Source organism: Parasteatoda tepidariorum, chromosome 9, assembly GCF_043381705.1.
Source record: "Parasteatoda tepidariorum isolate YZ-2023 chromosome 9, CAS_Ptep_4.0, whole genome shotgun sequence".
Lineage (NCBI taxonomy): Eukaryota > Metazoa > Arthropoda > Arachnida > Araneae > Theridiidae > Parasteatoda > Parasteatoda tepidariorum.
The window spans coordinates 53,199,345-53,210,618 of record NC_092212.1 but is presented as its reverse complement, the minus strand read 5'-3'; the positions used below and the strand labels follow the sequence as shown (position 1 = coordinate 53,210,618).

The window sequence follows — 11,274 nt, the reverse complement described above, 5'->3', positions numbered from 1 at the left end:
AAAAAAATGAACCATCCTGAATAAATATTGGTCTAATAAGCGGATTTTCACGTACTGGAATCAACGTTAATGGTATGAAGGGGTGCTCTTAAGTATGATAGTTAATTTATGCAGACGGTATTTTTAGGTTAAGAAAGTTGACACAAAACGTATCTTTAAATAAACATGCCTTTTTTTCAACGAATTTAGCTTTTTCACCCTTAAAACATAGAGGGTAGCTGCAATCTGGTAAATATGGTCAAAATAGTTTGGTCATAAGAACAAAAAATAAAGGTTTTTAATAAGCATTTATTATTTTATTTAATAATCGTCGAAAAAATTGTTTATTGTAAGGCATACAAATTTTTACACAATTTTAAAGAATGTAATTTTATGCGGCAAAATTCAAAATTTGAGCGAAATTGATCGAATATTTTCTGAGAAATTGAGTTTTAAATATATGACTTCTTTGAAATTCAATTTCCCAGGAACAATTCAACCAGTTTCGCTAAAATTTTGTACATTGTTACTTAAAAAAAATTTCACGAGATTTAGCGAAATACGCAGAAAATTAAACTTAGCTCTATTTGTTAACTTATAGCTTTATTTGATAAAAAAGATTATTGCTAGCTCTTTAATATTTAAAAATTTTTTATTCGTTATGTTAGAGATAAATTCGATGAGCAACATTAACGCTGTAGCATTCGTGAACTACATCACCAAATTAATATTCTTAAAGTTATCTGATATCGCGTGTTTATTTTGCTTTTAGTTATTCTTTCAAAATGTTTTTCTGTAAAAGTAAATAATTTAAAATGAATGGTAATTGAAAAGAAAAAAATTAATTCTTTATTGAAAGGCAAAATAGGTGGATCCTAGAAAAGTCCACTCCGAGGAGACTCTTTTGAAACCTCGCCAAACTAGGTTTCTGGAAGATATTTCGGGTGTATTTTGAACATTCATTTCATTTCAGTGATTTATTATTCTTAATACTTTTTTGTGGTGTACCGGTTAAAAATGGAGAGCGAATGGACGAGTGAATTTTTAATTTTATTGAATGCAAGTGGTAAAGAGTGATGATTGAATGGTTTACGAATCAAAATTTAATTTCGATAACATATGAATACCCTAAATGTGGAGAACAAATGAGTTTGATTGAGTGAAAGGATATCGTGGATAGTTTTAATGGAGATGTCTAAAGATAATTCATCAGAGTAAAGATAAAGGGTAGACTATATTTGAGGGTGCCCCTTGATTCTCGCCAAGTTGTGATCGCGGTAGATCGCCAAGCTGGGCGATGTTGAAACCCAATCGTGATTCTGATTGGTTTAGATTTTAGCGTTATTTTTAAATGTTCAACGGTTGTAATTTCAGAGGTCCGTTAGTACTACGCTGGATACCAGCTGGTAAGGTTACTTTTGAATCTGGTCAATAAGTGGGCAGTCATAAAAAGGGATTTAAGAAAAAAATGTCACCGCTAGTCCGGTATTACAGACGCCATTTTCGATTCGTATTTCGTCGAATTTATGTGGCGATGGAGGTATACAGATTCTATTCATGATAAATTTCGACAGTATCTAACTGTTATTAGATAATTCTGTGCACCTAAATCTAAGGATATTCAAGCTTAATGAAGAAGTGAGTTGTTTTTTTTTCCTTTTCTTTCTGCGCTTACTCCATCAATTTTTGTTTCGAATCAAAATCCTTTTTATTGGATTTATTAATTTTGCTTATATTGGGTTCATTGCAAGCTTTATCCGATGTTTTGTTGAAATTTTCCAATGTTTTAATGAAATATCATTATGTTTTGGCCGCCATTCCCGTTACCACGGCGTTCCGCGCAAACAGGAATAGCGCCAAACATAAGGCGCCAATTTCGCCAAGGGGCATCCTCAAGTATATTTTTAACAAGATAAATAATTTTTAAAATTTTTTTTATTAAAAATATTTTAATAAATTTGTAATAATTTAAATTGTTTTTTTTTTAATAATAAAAAAAACAACGTCCATCCAAGTAATAATCGCCAACTTGGCGAGATTTCAAAAAGTCGCCAAGGGGTGGGCTATTCTAAAATTTTACCGGCAAAATTAATGGAAAAGAAATACTAATTCGCTTAGGAGAAAAGTTAAAAAATCGTTTTACTTCTGGTGTTTCATAACAAGCTATAAACTAAAAAACAAAATTATTTTGTATTTATTATTTAATATTTTAAGCTTTGAATAAAAGTAATACTAAGGAACATTTTTCACTCTCTGTTTTCTGTTGCATGATGATTTTGTAACTTAAATATTTCTGCGTCGCTGATCGATATTGCAATCTGTTTCCCTCTAAACGCTACAGTTTTTTTTGTAATTTAATAATATCTATTTCTAATCGGGATTTTTTTTGATAAAAATTCACTTATTGGACTTTCTCTGCAGTTCTCTTTAATTTACCATTGGGGACTGCTTTGCACTTCTGCGAAGGTTCTTGTAAGAGAAAAGAATTGACCACCAATCTGTGCTAGTTTGTAAGTTGAAGGGCATACTGTCTCCCCACATGCAGATTCGTTAGTTTGACGTCTGCTGCCATTTTGGTAAGAGGGACGATTTCTGTTATGACCGAATTTGTGATTTTTATTGCAATTTGAAGCTGCTGTTATTTCATTTCTTATGCTTCGTTTTTTTATTTGATTTTTCATGATATTGTATTTATTATTGCGAAAATACAACTATCTACATACACGTTCGGTGTCAGCGAATTTATACCATTGTACAGTTAAAAATAATCATGATTCTTAACTAGTGGGGTGGCGCAGTTGGTCTGTCGTCGGCTTTCTGAGCCCAAGTGTGCGGGTTCGATCCCCGGCCCAGACACCGGATTTTCGGGATGCAAAAAATCCTCAGCGGCCATGTCGCATGATTATGTGGCATGTAAAAGATCTCTGGAGTGCCTTATTGGCTCTTGGCATTTCCGGCAAAATTAAATTCCTAGTGCANTTGAAAGGTTCCAAACATAAGGCGCCAATTTCGCCAAGGGGCACCCTCAAATATATTTTTCCCAAGATAAATTATTTTTTTAAATTTTTTTTATTAAAAATATTTTAATAAATTTGTAATAATTTAAATTGTTTCTTTAATAATAAAGAAAACAACGTCCATCCAAGTAATAATCGCCAACTTGGCGAGATTTCAAAAAGTCGCCAAGGGGTGGGCTATTCTAAAATTTTACCGGCAAAATTAATGGAAAAGAAATACTAATTCGCTTAGGAGAAAATTAAAAAAATCGCTTTACTTTTGGTGTTTCTTATCAAGCTATAAACTAAAATACAAAATTAATGAAGTATAGGTACTTTATTATTTTGTATTTATTATTTAATATTTTATGCTTTGAATAAAAGTAATACTTAAGGAAAATTTTTCATCCTCTGTTTTTTGTTGCATGATGATTTGTAACTTAAATATTTCTGCGTCGCAGATCGATATTGCAATCTGTTTCCCTATAAACGCTACAGATTTTATGTAATTTAATAATATTTATTTCTAATCGGGATTTTTTTAAAATAAAAATTCACTCATTGGATTTTCTCTGCAGTTCTCTTTAATTTACCATTGAAACCTGCTTTGTACTTCTGCGAAGGTTCTTGTCTAAGTAGGAGAAAAGAATTGAAAACCAATCTGTGCTAGTTTCTAAGTTGAAGGGTCTCCTCACATGTGCAGAATCATTAATTTGACGTCTATTGCCATTTTGGTAAGAGGGACGATTTCTGTTATGACCGAACTGGTATTTATTATTGCAATTTGAAGCCGCTGCTATTTCATTTCTTATGTTTTTTTTTCTTAATTTGATTTTTCATGATATTGTATTTATTATTGCAAATATACAATTATCTACATACACGTTCGGTGTCAGCAAATTTATTCTATTGTACATTTAAAAATAATAATGATTCTTCACTAGTGGCTGGGTGGCGCAGTTGGCTTGTCATCAGCCTTCTGAGCCCAAGTCTGCGGGTTCGATCCCCGTCCCAGACCCTGAATTGTCGGGATGCAAAAAATCCTCAGCGGCCATGTTGTATGATTGTGCGGCATGTAAAAGATCCCTGGAGTGCCTTATTGGCTCTTGGCATGCCGTCAAAATTAAATTCCTAGTGCACTTTACAATCCAAATAAGAGTCTGGTTGCTGCCATCTAGTATGGCAGAAACTAGACGTCCAAATTAACATGGCTGACGGTATCTCACCCATTGTGGTGGTCCTGAAAGAGTGGATACCGCTTCTGGAGAACGCACTAGGTCTGCTCATGTGTGCGCACTTCTGCAGCTCATTGGAAATAAAAAAAAATGATTCTTCACTATTAAGAAGTGAAAGGTTAATTATAACTGGCTCGTTTGAATAAGAGAAAATTTAAATGTATGCATTGAGAAACTAAAAATCTGAAGCGAGCAACGGATAGTCATTAGATTGTACAGTCGGTCTTGGTTTTAGCAGTTTCATAAATAGAAGTTTCAGAAATAGAAAAAAAGAAATTGATGTTTGCTTCGAAGTATTTACGATACACTGGTCCTACATCTATAAGCAATTATTATAAAATAAAAATATTCCAAGAACGAGTAATTCCTATTTTAATCGGAGTTAGTAAAATTGTTACCTGTTTTGTTCACAAAAAAATAAAACATTTATTTTCGACACAACCTGCAGCATAGTATAAAAATAGTATTGAAAACGGTCTTGAAGAAAGACTTATGAGTTATAAAGTATGCAAAATCGTATATTTAATATCTTAAACACAATGTTAGTTCCTTGATTTAAACAGATATCTTTTCTTGAATGTCATGGTGTCAGATGCTTATCCAGCAAAAACTTCTTCCATGCCTGCAAAATAAAAAATACTTGAAGTAAAAATTTTTTTTCAGGAAATATTTTATGTAAAGCATTAATGTGAAATTGTGTGAACTTAAAAATCGGAGCAGTGTTGATTTCATTTGGAAAATATTAAAATAAGGACTCTGAATTGCTAAACAAATTTTACAGCTTAGAATCTGTGAAAAATCTGTTGAAATAAATCACATTTATTTCTCTGCTACTAAATAAACGTTAAAGTATAATTCAAAAGTTTCATTTAGAGTATGGAATTCCGTATGCTAACCAAATGTTTTCCCTTCAAAAAAGTTTTAAAAAAAAGGTAAAAGGGTGATTTACGTTAAAGCGGTTGGAAATTTCTTCGACATAATTGTTCAAATTGAATTATTGAGTGAGTTCACCGTTGCATCCTCTTTAAAGAAAAAACGGACATTTTTGTCCACTATCTAATTACCTACCAGATCATTATCAAATCACGTCTGTCCGTAACATTTTCAGTCCAAAACGGATATTGCCCTAGTTCTTAGGTTAAAAGCTAGTAACTCAAGGCAAAAAACAACAAAAAGCGGCATGAAAATCCTTTCATTTTTATTTTTTTTCTGGGAAAGTAACTTCATTCTGCGAAATTATAAACATCATGAGTTGCCTTGAGCAACAGCATTATGCAAGGTGATACTGAATACAGTTAGTCTTTATATTGATGTCATGGACTACTATAAATGTGTTTCGCTTCATCTAATAACGTTACTCGTTAAAGTAACCAAAAAGGGCAACAAATAATACTAAATGAATAAAGAAACGTAGAAATAATTTCAGCTTTGTTATTTTGGTATTTGTCTGAATGTTTTGTCGACAATGTGTAAGTTTTGTGAAAGTTTTGTCGACAATGTGTAAGTTTTGTGAAAGCTTTGTCGATATTTTGTAGTGTTGTTCAGTACTGATTATTTGATACTTTTTTTTCGTCCAGTACGAAGAACAGGTATTCAGTTAGCATGTTATATAATATTTAAAAAAAAAGTTATCTCTTTTCCTTGTATGAGAAAGATGGAATTCTAATAATTTGAATCGGCATCGTATATGAGGCAATAATGTTTTTTAGTATTCGTACAGTAGTTTAATGTTTAGAAAAATTTACTTTAAGTATTATTTTAATGCCACTTAATGAAATTGCAAGGACCATACAAGATGGCAGCTTTGATACATCAATTAAAGATAGCGATTCTCTACTACATAATGTATTTGGACTTTAAAATAGATTCAACATCTTTAAAAATAATTATTTACAGACATTTTAATCAAATCTTCTTTATTTACATGATAATATTCATTGCTGCTAGGTTTTTATGCTTTTTTTTGTGTGGATAATTCAATATTGCGAATGATTGATAGAAAGTTACTATTTTTTATTGTTGAATCTAGTTCATACGAGGGTTGCTATTTATATTTCTGGCCTTGGCAACAGTAAGTGTTGCTAGGCGACCGCAGACGATTTTAATCGAAAGTTTGATATTTTTAAACATAAATTCAGCAGACGATTTACCATTATAGCTTCATTTGTGTTGTTGACAGTAAATAGAAAAGTTCCTCTCTTTCAAAAAATGGAATTGAATCGTGAACATTTTCGTGCCATTATTTTTCATAATGTGTAGTTAAATAATTGATTACAAGAGTGCTTCGATGAACTTAATTCTTTATTCAGCGATAAAGCGCCATCCTACAGCACTGTAAAAAATTGGTATAACGAATTTAATCGTGGTCGATGTTCGATCCAGGACGAATCCCGTGCAGGTCGTCCAAAATCCGTTGTTGTGCCAGAAAAGATCGATGCTGTGCGTGAACTGATAAAGCAAGATCGTCATGTGACATACCGTGAGATAGAGGCGTCTTTGGACATTAGTATGACTAGCATCAATAAAATATTGCATGAACATTTGAGCGTAAAAAAAATTTGTTCGCGTTGGATCCCGCATAATCTGACAAACGCTCAAAAAAAGGCTCGTGTCGATTGGTGCAAGGAAATGTTGGAAAAATACGTTCAAGGTACATCAAAGGCTGTGTATAACATCTACACAGGTGACGAATCATGGATCTATGCATATGAGCCGGAAACAAAACAGCAATCAACTGTATGGGTCTTCCAAGACGAGGCAAAACCAACAAAAGTTGTTCGAGGAAGAAGCACATCGAAACAAATGATTGCCTGTTTCTTCGGCATTAACGGTCATGTGGCAACAGTGGCGTTAGAGCAACGCAGGACGGTCAATTCTGAATGGTACACGACCATTTGTTTGCCAGAAGTCATCGGAGAAATTCGAAAAAAGCAGAAGAACAGGCGAATCATTCTTCATCATGACAATGCGAGCTCTCACACATCGACTCAAACAAAGGCATTTCTGACGGAGCGAAAGATCGAACTGATGGGTCATCCGCCGTACAGCCCTGATTTGGCACCCAATGACTTCTTCTTATTCCCACACATCAAAAATAAATTACGTGGACAACGATTTTCGACCCCCGAAAAAGCGGTTGATGCATTCAAAACGCATGTTTTGGAGTTACCTCAATCGGACTGGAAAAAGTGCTTTGAAAATTGGTTCAAACGCATGCATCATGGAGAATTGCATGCATCATTGATCATCATGGAGAATATTTTGAAAAACAATAAAACCAATTTCGATCCTACATATTTGTTTTTTCATTATTAGACCAGAAATATAAATAGCAACCCTCGTATGATGTAAAATAAACTTTCATCACAGCAACATAAATGATATAAATAAAAAATACACTCCACTATTATCTCCATTTCAAAGTGTTGATGATGCGAAATCTAATTAAACACGTTTCTTTTCAATCACCAAAAAAAAAAAAAAATCTTCTTCCAAAAGTATTATTTGGAATATATTAAGAATTTGATAAAAGCTAAAGTTTGTATTGTTATACCTTCCAACTCCTCTTCTGTCTCTACTAATCCCCCATAAGGTCCTCCTCCGTTTACTTCTGAAAGAGAAATACAGTTATGATTTTCATGCTGGATCGTGTCCATACTTTATAAATGTCAATTTTCAAGAAAAACAACGTAGTAGATGGGCAACTTCTCCAATTCTTAAACTTATTTTTTACAATTTACATATTCTCTTAAAGTTCTTTAAAAGTAGAAAAAATGTTGTAAATATTTAAAAAAAAAATTCCAGAATAAGATAGTAACACAATTTTTTGACATTTCATACAGTTAGTGTACATATTACTGGCAAAGTTTGAGATCCGGCAAATGCCTAAAACAAGCCAACACTGTATAAATTGATTCATATTTCACAAATTTCCTAGGCATTCTATAGAATTCCAGATGAGAAACCGTCAAGTAAGAAATATATTTCAGATTCGTTTCGAATGTAATGGGGGGCAATTTAAAATGTCAGTTAAATCTACTAATTTGAAACAGGAAGGTTAATTTTTATTTCTTATGTGAAAATTTTGTTTCTGTTAAAAAAATCATTAATTTTGTTTTGTGCAACTTTCACTTTTCATTACTCATTTTGAATATTTTTGAACGGCACTCAGAGTGTTTTCAGAATAATATTTGTATTTTTTGAGGAATGCAGTCGTCATTTATACACTGAAGAGTAAAAAAAACTGGTATACCTGCTTAATATCGTGTAGGGCAGAAGTGCCGCAACACGACGTGGCTTGGATTCGATCAATGTGTGAAGTAGTGCTGGAGATAATTGACCCCATGAATCCTGCAGGGCTGTCCATAAACCAGTAGGAGTAAGAGGGGGTGGGAATATCTTTTGAATATCACGTTACAAGGCATCCCAAATATGTTCAATAATGTTCATGTCTGGGGTTTTTTGGTGGCCAGCGGAAGTGTCTAAATTCAGAAGATGTCTAAATTCAGAACATTATTGAACATATTTGGGATGCCTTGCAACGTGATGTTCAGAAGATATCCCCACCCACTATCACTCCCACTGGTTATGGACAGCCCTGCAGGATTCAAGGTGTCAATTATCACACATTGATCGAATCCATGCCACGTCGTGTTGCGGCACTTCTGCGTGCTCGCGGGGGCCCTACACGATATTAGGCAGGTATACCAGTTTCTTTTTTGCTCTTCAGTGTATAACAGCCTTAATAAAAACTTTTTCTTCATATTTTGTCTAAATAGTATTTGCCATTCTATAGATTGGCTGAGCACTACCGTACGATAATGAAAAAGACAATTTCAGTTTTTTAATTTTCTTTTACGAACGCAATAATTATAAATATTTATGGAGATATAGACTATTTTATAAAAAATAATTCTTTTGTCTTATGTTTTTTTTGCCGTAACTTTAAGAACGTAGAAAAAGTTAAACAAAATTTTTCATAATGAAATTTCATCGCCGCCTGGCTAAAGATGAATGACATAAATGTAAGAATTAACATTTTAGAAATCCTTTGTCACATTCAGGTGACATAATTTGGGTGACAAAATTGTAGCAGGTGACAAAATTGTAACTGAAGAAGCCGACAACGTATGTGAAAAACAAAATAGAGATGGCAACAATTTAATATAGAAACAAAATGAAGAGATACAACAGAAAAAGAAATTAAAATGAAGACACTAAAAATTACTTAGGTCTTTTTGTCAGAAATAGTATATTTAAAATTTTGATAATTTCTGTTCAGAGATACTTTTTTTTTAATTCTAAAGTAAATTTTTTGAAATCTCAATGGAATGTAATTATCATTTTCCCCGCTTCTAAATCAATAGTCTGGGTTCTGTAATCAATGATAAGCGCTTCGTATCGTTGTGCTGCCAAGCGTAAGAAAAACGAAAGGCATAGGTTTAATTTATTTAAATGCTGAAGTGTGCCCGTCTACACGCTATATTTTGGGGGTCGAAAATCCGAATTTGTCAAAACAAATATGTTTATTCATGGAAAGTACGTTTTTGTGTTTGATTTCGTAACTTAAAATATCGTCTATGTATTAATTAACATATTTGAGGTCACCCACTCAAACCATTAATAGCGAGTCCTGGAAAGTGAAGATCCGATCATTAGATCAAAGGGGCATACGATAATTTTATAACAAACTTTTATTTCTAATTTAATATATTATATTTCTCTTTACCGAATGGATATTTAACTCTAACTGATTCGTTTAAATAAATTTTAAATAAAACATGCTTGAAAAATTGAGAATCTTATTTAAGTAGAAATGGGATATTTAGGTATACTAGTCTCTAAGTATAGGAAATTTTTTACTTGAATATTGTAATTTATTAAGTTTCTTGATATATGCTGTAATAGCTTATCCATTCTGATAGAAATATAGTACATAGAAAAGCTTTTAGCAAATAAAGATTTTTTGATGTTGCGAGAAAAATATGAACTGGACTGTTTGCAACATACGCACTCTTACAACGCCAAAACTAAAGTGATTCGGAGTGCACTCCAATGGCTTCGTATTAAACAACAGTACAATCAAGAATTCTAGAAAAAGAAACCTTTCTAATATAAGTTAGTCAATTCACAGCAATTCGTACTTAAAAATGCCCAGTAGAAAGTATTATTAATAATAATTTTTAACTTACCTGAAAGCAAAAATAAAATAAAAATTCCAGTGGTGAAAGCGATTTTGAAGAAATTGAAATTCATCTTGAAATAGTTGCTTGATGGCTATTTAGCGATCGAAACTTTGATTTATATCCGCATTAATAGTATAGAATGGTTTATATACTGGTTCAACGAGCATCTGTAAAGCCGAATTTCACGCCGAAACTGGTATTAATCCGTTCTTAAAGAAGCGACACATCTTAACTTTGGATCATATCTTATCTTTGCGCTTAATAATTTCAATTTTAAAATATCATACAAAGAAAATTGTCGATAAAATCTTTCTCTCGCTATGCATTACGTGATGAATGATTTTAAGATTGTCCGGCTGTTTTAACAATGTTGACGATAGCATATAGTTGTTCGTGATTTTCCTCTTGACTAACAGAGTTTTAAAATTTAACGAACATATGCCGGTTCGATAAATTAAAATAAAGAATTGACCCTAACTAAGTTTTTTTTTTTGTTATTTTCTGGTATATAATTTTTTTATCTGTCGAATTGTGTATCGTCTGAGCATATTAAGTGTGAGTGAATCTTAAAAAAAAGTTTATTTCTGAAATTAATCTAAGTGAAATATCTAGTGCCAAAATAAGATATACGTGTTTTCACAATTATTTTTGTAACATACATATTTATATTTTGGACTGAAATTAAGCAATTGCGGAGAGGACAATTAAAGCAATTAAAGGGAGAGAGATTAAAAACCGTCTACTTAGCTTTGAAGACAATGGTCGCAGCATCCTATTTAAAAATGAAATAGCAAAATAATTATGAAATTTTTCTTTTTTTATGATCTGACTACAATTTTTTTAACTTTTTATAATATTTTAACTGCAACGGCATATTAA

At 32.3% G+C, this 11,274-nt stretch overlaps 1 long non-coding RNA gene across 1 annotated transcript; it reads right to left on the bottom strand.

Moving 5' to 3' along the window:
• Positions 1-4,715: 4,715 nt before the first annotated feature.
• On the bottom strand, positions 4,716-10,541 carry LOC107457453 (uncharacterized). Its single transcript, XR_001585831.4, has 3 exons — positions 10,402-10,541; positions 7,764-7,820; positions 4,716-4,832 (listed from the first exon to the last, which is right to left on the bottom strand). It is a non-coding gene; the product is annotated as an uncharacterized lncRNA (long non-coding RNA).
• Positions 10,542-11,274: the final 733 nt, after the last annotated feature.